Source organism: Myiozetetes cayanensis, unplaced genomic scaffold (genome assembly GCF_022539395.1).
Source record: "Myiozetetes cayanensis isolate MyiCay16 unplaced genomic scaffold, myiCay2020 scf5-8, whole genome shotgun sequence".
Classification (NCBI taxonomy): Eukaryota; Metazoa; Chordata; class Aves; order Passeriformes; family Tyrannidae; genus Myiozetetes; species Myiozetetes cayanensis.
In genome coordinates this window covers 16907519-16918124 of record NW_026087742.1, presented here as the reverse complement: position 1 = coordinate 16918124, position 10606 = coordinate 16907519, and positions in this window count along the sequence as shown.

Here is a 10606-nt window from a genome sequence, read left to right as displayed (position 1 = left end):
TGTGAAACAAAAAGTGTAAAGATCAATCTGCATATGCAGATCGTAGATTATGGTTTGGGTTTTTTACTCATATAGACCTCAAATGAACCTTCTGGATCATTAAATCCATTTCCCAGTCATGCATGCGAAAGCACTAACAATCTAATGGGCTCAGGGTATAGATCAGAAACCCATTCACAAAAGCAAACAGAAAGCTCTATGTTCCAACATCAAACCCTTCACAGGAAAGTGGGCAAGAACTCACAATGCAGATAAAATACTAACTGCTCTTTTAACTCTGAGTAACAGATATAACTCTCTTAACTGAGTTCACTTTAGTTTTTGGGCTGCATTTTTTCGTGTGTGTGATGCAGGTAGGCCTGGGTTGCATTATAAGATAAATACATTCCTGAGTTTCTACTGTCATTCACCTCTCATAATTCTAATTACTGCCAGAAGTACACCTTTGCAAAATCTAACTGATGTAAAGATTCAATCATAACTTACCATACCAAACTTACATTCCTTGTCCTGATAGTCCATCTCTATGTAATCTCACTGCAATTCCTCCCAAGGTAAATTAGTACTATATATACATAAACCCACAATCTACAGCTGAAGAAACTGCTGATTTTGTACGGGTTTTGTATTTCAGAGTTGTCTTGTACTCTTTATGTATTTACCCAGAGGTGTATTTTACCTGCTGACTGTGTTTTTCCCTCCATCCTCAGTGTAAGAAGACTAATAACATTGGATACAGTGCATGCACTGTCTTCTACTTTGTCATTATTCTGCTGGTAGGTAACAGTGAACAATAGCTAACATATCCTCAAAAGCTCCCTTTCATTAAGTGCTGATCAAGTGCTGACTTAATTTTTTTCACACAGACGAGTGTATTAGCGGTAAATAAGAAACAGAAGTAACTCAAATTGAATATGGATAAGCTGGAACTATTCCCTGATACGATCAAACACAGTATATTTAAAAGGCAATGATGCAGGCCTTATCAGCTTTGATTTTGAGACTGAGGAGCAATTTTCATCTGCGTATCTCAGGCAGTTCATTAGCCATACCATAAGTTTATGTACACAAGTCACCGTGCTCAGACTTGAAAGGGCATGTGTAACCAACCTCCTGAAATACATACACGAATGTGTAGGTAATGAAACACGTGCACATCTGTTGCTGTGGTGACTGCATGGTTGCTCTCCTCCTTGAAAGCCATCGTGGCTCATTTCACAGTTGTTGCCTGGCTTCAGCACTCTGGCCTGTGCTTGGTTTTACATATGGACTCCTACTCAAGCACTTGGGGAGCTTTGGAGGGTGAGATTTGAAAGACTCATCAGACAGTGACTTGAAGGGTAAGCAGTACCACTAGGCACCAGTAAAAAAGGTTTACTTCTAGGCTGATAAAGGACTGACATACTGCTTACAGGGACTAAAAACACAAAACGAGGGGGAAAATAAAAGTGAGTATAGCAGAAAATAATAAAAAAAGCATGTTATTTTCAGAATATTAAACTTCACAAAACAAAATATATGAGTCTAGACTACTCTGCAACTGTAACCCAGTATAAATGTATTTAAAAAGTAAGGGACAATGACACAGAACAAAATTGCTCTCTTCTGGTTTCCCATTGTACAAAATGGTCCCAGCGGTCCAATTACATTTGAAAGACTCGCAGCTTTCCTTTTCTCCAGAACATCTGGGACAGGCACCTTGGTTTCAGAAACATGTCATTTTTGCCAATTTTAGTTGAAATGTATTTTGCTTCCAATCCCCATTAGTAAGAGGAATGAGGTAGACTCTCAGAGAACAGGTTTGTGATGGCAAATTAAAAGAAAGGAACTTTGCAGGGGCAGGAACGAGGAAGATAATTCATGAGGAATCCTCCAGGAATAGCTCCACACAAGATGCCTTCATGAGATTAATGAATTTGTTGTACATGCCCATAATTATTCCCATTCACATGGAACAGGTCCAGCTGCTTTCAGTACCCACAAATGAGAAGCAGAAGGAAGCAGAAGAGAAATCAACCATATTTTGCTATGTCCAACAGTTAGAATCACTGGATAGCAAATAAATTATGCTAAGCACAATTAAACACAGAATTAACAGTAATCATTTGTAACATAACACAACAAGACAGCCAAGATAAATGAGAAAGGGCTTTCATTGCGTTGTATTGAGAAACTGAATGATACGTTGCCAAGATACATGTTTACAAAAATATGAACCTGAGGTCAAATAACTGGTTGGCTTCTAGCAGTAGGTGTATTCATCTATGCCTTGTTTGAGGCTGTTTCTAATCCCTTCCCCTAGTTCTGTGTGTGCTAGAGAAACTCCTACTCTTGTAATAACTACTATTTTAACATTACTAGGAGCAGGAATGCTAGTTGAAATCCAGGCTCAGGCTGATGTTTGGTTATTAGTGAGTGGGTTAGACTTGTCCTGCACCAGTGAGAGATGGCAGAGTGAGAAAGAGAAGCTGCCACTCCACTTCATATCACTGTGATCTTTGGAGTGCTGCTGCTGACAGCAAAACAGAGCAAATTCAACCAGGGTGTGCCTGAGGAGTACCTTGTGGGGAGATGCAAGCTTGATCCACGTGTTCTCCAGAGTAGTCCAAAAGCTGAATGTCCTGATTAGAGCAGACCATGGACTAGGCTTAAATATGCTTGGCTCCTCAAGAGGTCTTAAAAGTTTGGGCCTGTGACGACAATAATAAGGCACTCAGTTTTGGTCAACTTGAAGTGCAAGCACAGCAAACATACATCAGCCTGAGGAGTACCATCTGGATTTTTTCACATAGTTACAGCTATGTTAGCTTTCCAGGGTTGAGGTGCATGTACTTCTTTAAAAAAAAAAAAAAAATCTTCATCTGTTGCTATAACAACTCTCTTGCTTTTCTACTCGGCAACAGCCTTGGCCCAGATTTTAGTCTTGTTATTTCTTTTACTGCATTCTGTGCTGTCTTCCAAGATATTTCAACTGGCCATAATGGAACAGCAAACTATCACCTTTCATTGTACAATTACAAGTTTCAGCCATGGAAGGGGACAGAGCATGTCCCAGCACACTTGGTAGAACTGAACCCAGGTTTACACTGTATGGTGGGGATAATTGCCCCAAACTGCTACAGAGCTGGGTTACTGCTGTAGCATGCATCCAATTCTAGGAGTTCAGGAGAGCTCCTGGGAGCTACAAATAGGCAGACGTTGAGCCTGTGCACCCAACACGCCAGAAAGATGATACGGATAACCTCTGACATCAACGTGTTTAAAAGCTAGTTGGTGTGATACTTCTGCTTTGCCTTCTTAAGTTGCAGTCATTTGTACTCAGTGCAAGAAAAATCCCATCAGCTTTCAGGACAAAGCTCTTGAACATTATCCTCCAGGTTAGGAGGAGACTGAGAATCTGAAACCAGTTACACCTGCATCAGGCCCAGCACTGGCAGACTGCAGGATGTTCCTCTGAGGGTGAAACAACGTGCAGAGGGACCACCTTCCAGCTTTACTTCTGCATTGAGTCTCCACCAAGGAGCTCCCACAGCAGACAGAAGCACTCTTCAGGCCTCATCTTCCAGCACCGTTTTACCTCCTGTGTCAGAGACACAGAAGTGTGCTCTCTCTATCGAACACACCCATGCCACAGGCTTCTTCTAACCTCTGAATGATGGGCAAGTTTAAAAATTGATTTCTAACTCCTGACATAAAAAGACAGGCAGAAAAATTCCATAGTAGATGAGTGGATGGAACAGCAGATCTGAAGGAGATGAGACAAGCAGGAGTAACATGAAATTGTTTCTTTAAGGATGCGGATATAACCCTTGCCTAAAGATTCCACTGAAAACCCTGGTTCAAAATAAGGAAGCCTAAATCTATTTGGTTTCTCTCTGTTCTCTTTTCTCCTAAAGAGTAGCTGACAGGTGGAGACTAAGCCAAGAGAACAGAGTCCCTGCATTAACTGCTAATGGAGACAAATGCCAGGTGTAGATGTCAACTGCAATTTTTCATTCCCTGCTGATAGCAGAAGGTTCCACGGAGCAATGCCAAAATATTAGGGTAGAAAATGCAATCATGGCTCCCCCAGTCCTTCTGTGACTTTTTAAAAAGCTTTTGTTTTCAAAAAGCAATTTCTCTCTGGTACTTCCATTACTCCATGTAGCTTTGTCACAGTTGATCTTCATTAAAACTGAAGACACTATAAAAGACACAATTTTAGAGTAAAGGTAATTGTTCTGTAGTCTGATTCATTGCTAGTGCCAGCATGCAAAATAATGTTGTGCACTCACACATGCTGTGTAGTGTTAGACATCAACACAAACAGCAGTGTATTTCCCACTTTGTTTTGATTTAGGAATTACAGTGAAATCATCTGCTGCAGGCATTTTTCTACAAATGCAGAGTCACAGAGTAGAGTCACAGCCAGAACCAAGACTTCAATTCATAGACAGGAGAACCTGGAAATCTTTCAGTGTTTAGCATGAAGACGAGAGCAGTATTTAATTTTGTTGACTTTTTCAAGAGCACGCTTTGCTGGAATAATTCTTTTATTTATGCTTTTGTGAGTCAATATGATTACACTTTCGTGGAGTGAAGGGAACCACAAAGTCATAGGCATTTCTGCCTCAACTGTCAAGCAGGGCATTGCACTTACAGCCTCTGTGTAAGTGTATAACAAATCTGCACAGTTTGCTGCAGTGTTCCAATTCTGCATGTTGACCAATCTCCCAGTGAAGGCAAGATAGAGAAATTTAAGATCACTGAAGTTCTCTCAACAGTTGTCTTTTGGCATTATAATTCCCTCTGTATGAAAACCTCATTTATGGTTTTCCCCAGCTGTAAGATTGCTTGCCTGAAAACCACAATGTCTTTCTAAAGTGACTGATTTATACAGTATCTGTTCTAAATCAACAACCAGTCATGGAAGGCTTAATGGGTATTATTTGCCTGGAGTATGTCTGCCCATTTAGCAGTTGATAATGCAGTGTTCAATGGCCTGAGACGTTTCACAGTGAAATGTGTTTGCTGAGAGGCTGTGAGAGCAGCGGGGCCAGGAGCAGGTATTATGCCCTTAGGGAGGTTAGTAGAGGCAGTCATCTTTAGAAGACAGCACCTGATATGTCAAAGGCTTGCTTTAGCCTTTCTAAAAGGGGTAGGTGTTTAGTAATAATTTCCTGGAATAAGTGTGCACTGAATGGGGAAGAAAAAGAGAGGCAGATGTGAGTATAAGTTGAAACCCAAGAGACTCCAAGGAAATAGATACAAAGTCTGATGCGATCAACTTGGAAGGTCCTGCATCTACTGGTACTCATGAGCACACAGGAAAACAATGCCTTCCTGAGCATTTGAGCAAAGAAACAACCCTGTATGAACAGGTTAGTTGATATAGAAGAGGATGTTTTCCGTTTGGTTTTACTGTGAACAGATTAACAGAACAGCTTCCTTTTTAATACACATGCATATTTTTGAATATTTTAAATGATACTGTCTATTTTGGCCATTGTAAACAAACTTCTGTTCTCATCCATCGGAGCTTGGGCTGACTTAAGGATAACTCCTGGGTATTTGTTTAACACCAAGGCACTCCTTATAGCATGGTGATGATCCTTTAAATGGGAATATCTGAACACTAGCGAGTAAACAGCTTCTTGAGGGCCTCCAGTGGGTAACTGCCTTCTGTGAACTTGTGCAGGTTTCTCTTTGAACAGATATTACCATATTCTTTTTGAGGGCAGAAAGAAGGATGAATAGTGAGTATTCTGGTAGAGACCTAGCAAAATTTATTACTAACAGATCATGTGCAATGACTATAGCGAAGGAATGTCAGGGAAATGTTGATTCTTGATCCAGCTTTGCTTTGAATAAAATAACTGGGCCTGCAACCTAACATGTCAACTCTTTCAGCCCTATTTGCTATGGTCAGGTAAGGAATACTATACTTATGGTTGCTGTAGGCAACATTAACACAAAAATAATGTTAAGTTTGGCAGAAAACTTGTCAACAGATGTGTACTAAATAGAAATAACACATCAGTAAACACACAGTAAAATAGAAAACTAAAACACACGTTCTAGTAAACCATCTCAGCTTCTGAGAAGCAATTATTCCCACCTACATATCCGCTTTTTAAGTCCAGTCATTTAGAATGATCTGCTTATAAACCTCGAGTTGAAGAAGTAGGCATGCATGAGAAAGAGGAACAAAAGGAGGTGGTTATACTCATGAGAGATAAGCTTGGATTACAACTTCATAGGAGTGAGAAAGAACTAAGATCTTTAATACCATTGTCTTAATTTTGTAAAAATAAATATTTATAAAGCTAATTAAGCAACGAGGCAGGCCAACATTTTCTGCCAGCTTCTTGCCCTTGACTAACACAGTTTCATTTTATCTCAAAACGTAGCTGCCTGTGTGAAAAGATTAATTTAGCTCTAGCATTGATGTAATAGATTGAGATGACCAAATTAAAATCACACTCAAAACACACATTTCCTTATGTAGGTATGCTGGGTGAGCAAGGACAGCTTAGTAACCAGTCTGAATAACAATTATTGCATCTTGCCTGCAGACAGCTCATTGTCTACAAAGTATTGCAGATCTGAAATTTTCTGCTTTTTTCATCAGAATTCAGAATGATTACCAAGTTTCCACACAAGAATAACAGATACACTCCATAAATGACAGGTCAATTAGGAAGGTAGCATGAATTACTAGAAATGCTGGAGAGCAAGAGGGGGAAAGAATACATTACAATAGAATTGTGGAAGTGGCTTGATTTTTGAAAACAGAAAATCAGAAGAGAGGACAAGAAATAGGAAAGCACAGAAAAATGAAGATGGAGCTGTAGTGCCCTCATTGAATACTTAGATCCTACTGAAGCTGAAAACTTGTCAAATTAAGAAAAAAAATGGAAAGCCATGAGAATATGTGTAATTTGGTAGCAATATCTAAAAGCTAAGCATCACCTGCTTTTGTGCAGGAAGGGAGCATTTACTGAGTTATTGTGGTGAAACTACAAGAAAACAGTACAGGGTTGTGAAGAAGATACTGAACAGCTTGAACAAACAGCAAAGATGGATCTAGAGATCACTTGCATGCAGTTGACAGCTTCAGAAAAAGGGGGTATACTGGCTGTAGAAATTGGTTGCTGCCCTCCCATCACAGAGCTATGCATTATTACTATCACTTTTTTCACCACTGGTACCACAAGAAGCAAAGTATTCCACTTACTGGGTTCAGACTGGGCTAAGGAAAAAGATAGCCAGACTCATAGAATTTGAGCTGAGTAAAGTGTTTCTGACAGAGTCTTCCAAAACATGCAGTTTTGAGCAGACCAAAACTTGGCTTGGACAGGGAGCAGTGGAGGTAAAATTAAAAAAAAAAAAAATTTAAGAATAACTGTTTTGAATGAAGTGCTATGATTGGCAATTCTGTGCTTAGAAATCATATTTTTCAGTTTTGTTGTTGAAGTTGGATAATATTATTGGACAATAGGATAAACAACATTAACCTTAGAATTTTAATACAGAGCAAAACACTGTTTCTAGTCAAACAACCTGTTTGGACTTGTTTTAATAATTCAGCATTATTACCTTTTTTTGCACTTCCAACCCAAATGTACTTGTGAGTTACATTGATTTAAGGTAACTGAAACAAACTAGAATGAACTGGAATGAGTCACAGCTCTTGTGTTGTGAGGGAATGCAGACTACAGAGCTTCAGCAGCCTTTAGGAAAACTCTGCAAGAAGGATTAAGGAAACTGATTACGTACCTCTCCGAAGTCGAGGTACGAGGATAACTCTTGGGATATAGCTTCACTCTATGTACCTTCATTAGCCTTATGAAGGAACCAGTGTCTTCAGAGATGACAAGTTCTGCTTCTGGCTCGAACAGCCAAGTGAGTAACTTACCTCATATATGCAGCAAGAACACTTGCTGCAGACATACAGCATGTAAGTACGATTAAGTACAATAAAGACCTGTTTCAACTTCTCTATCCTGTAGCATCAAGAGTGGTCCAAAGTCACAGATCAAGATGGGTAAAAACCCATGGACAGAGGCTAGGCCACCTCAGAATTACAGGTTTGCCAATTTTCGCTTTTCAGTCTATAAAATGTAAAGAAAACCACTTGGTTTGTATCAAAGCAAACATGTAGTATTGATTTCAAGGCACTCAGAGACACTATAGTAACGACTTAAGGCACTACAGCAACCACATAAGGCACTACAATAACTACAGTCTCTATAATAGCCATATAAATATCAAGATATGAATAAATTATTATAAAAGGTACAAATTTGGCCAGAGTATGCCTTTTCTCCTACATAAAAGAAAATAATTCTTTTAACATGAGCATAGTTAATGCACTGCTGAATTATTAACCTGTACGAGTGTGCCAAAGTGATTAGTTCATTATTAAGCTTTCCATCTTTGCAAAATTGTATAAAATATTTCAATAAAATAATTTTTTACTTTCAATCTAACCTATTAAAGAATAGGTAATAACAGTAGTTATGCAGTAATGAAAGAATAATCAGGTATGCTCACAAAAGGTCTGGAATAAAGGAACAAGAAATGCTCCATGTGTGGCATTCTTATCACAAGCTCAGTTTCCCAAGGAGCAGAATAGTAACAGCCTGATTGAAAATGTTTGCAAACCTAGATTGGAAGTATCTCTACCAGCCTCAATTACACCATCTATACACAATAATACTGTTCAACTAAAGTATCACAGACTCTTACTTAAGAATATAAACTTTGACTTAGTAATCCTATTTGTGGCGAGATGCAGACCAAGAATGGTATACTATTTGCAATAAATAAAAATAATAACAAAATCAAAACACCCAAAGCACTGTAACATCTTTGAGATGGTTTAATTAAACTGGATCCAACCGGGATTAATTTGTTCCCTGTCATCAGCTCAGGTAGGAGCTCTAAATAAGGACAATATGACAGACCTAATCGTGCCTTATTTAATGTGAAAATGGCGATAGACTCTCCAGGGGCCACCAGAGTAGTAAAACAACTTTTTAATTACTTCAGTAGTTTCATTTCACTATTGCTCGGGGAAATACCCTGCCATAGCTCCTTGGCTGTTGTCTCAGTAAAATGCCTGTCCCACACAGCAGCAGCACCACACTGAAATATTCACCCTCAGAGTCCTATGCAGCCCTCTGAAACATCCCACACTGGCTGCTGAGATCATGTTAGTTTAAGGCAAGCACACCTTCTTGAATAACAGGACAGGCCAAGAAGACTCCTAGTGAGAAGAAAAGAAGAAACAAGAGAGTTGTCACCCCACCCTCCTGAGAGCAAACTCCTGAAGGAGTGTTGGTAAAGAAAAGATATTCAGATCTTTCACGAACTAGCCCCCAACTGTAATGTCATAAGCCTGAGAGTGATTTATCTGGTGTCACAGATGTGGTGGTTGTTTCCCCCACTGTTCACTGCATGTGCAGGGCCAGAAAAGGTGTGGTGATGACAGACCTGCCACCATAGCAATGGAACTTCTGGAGGGGAGAAGAGCCCAGGAGTCACCTGAGCAACAAGAAGGTCCCATTAAGCACAGATACAGGCTGAAGGAGAATGGATGGAAAGCAGCACTGCCAAGCACCTGGGGGTGCAGGTTGACAAGAAGCTCCACATGATCCAGCAAAGCCAACTGCATCCTGGATTGCACCCAAACAAACATGTCCAGCTGGCCAAGGGAAGTGATTCTCCTCCTGTACTCTGCTCTTGTGAGACCTCACCTGGAATACTCCACCCAGGTTCAAAGTCCCCAACACAAGATGTGTACCTGTTGGAGTGAGTTCAGAGGAGGGCCATGATTACAAGGCTGGAGCATCTCTGCTATGAGGATGGAATGAGAGATCTGGGGTTGCTGAGCCTGGAGAAGAGAAGGGTCCAGGCAGACCTTATTGCAGCCTTCCAATACCTAAAGGGGCCTGCAAAAGAGCTGGAGAGGGACTTTTTAAAGGGGCAGGTAGTGATAGGACAAGGGGAAATGGCTTCAAACTGAAAGAGGGGATGTTTATGTTAGATATAAGTAAGAAATTCTTCACTGTGAGGGTGGTGAGGTCCTGGAACAGGCTGCCCAGAGAAGCTGTAGATTAACATCCCCAGAAGTGTTCAAGGCCAGATTGAATGGGGCTCTGAGTAATTTGGTCTAGTAGAAGGTGTCCCTACCCATGGCAGGGGTGTTGGCACTAGATGACCTTTAAGGTCCCTTCCAACCGTAACCATTCTATGACTCTATGATTTACTGGCCTTTCTCCAGACTTAAGGAGTCAGGATTAAAGGGAAGCAAGGGAAACAGATGCAGTGCTAGCAGAGAACTTTGCAGAATAAGAAAATACCAGGTTTGTCATGTATGGCTGCAACTGCAAGATTGTTTCAGGGGGTCAACAAGTCCTTATTCTTACTGAAATATTTCCAGAGCAAGGACAGCACAGCAGGACAAGATCTCATCTTTGGGGCAGCAGTGTGTGCTCTAGGAATTCCCTTGCCCACTTGTAATGTTCTGTCACAGAGAAGTAGACTGCCTTAAGTTCTGAGAACAGCATGGAAATTCAGAAATGAGTCAATAAAAACTTAGTACAGTCTTGAGGATTTGAAC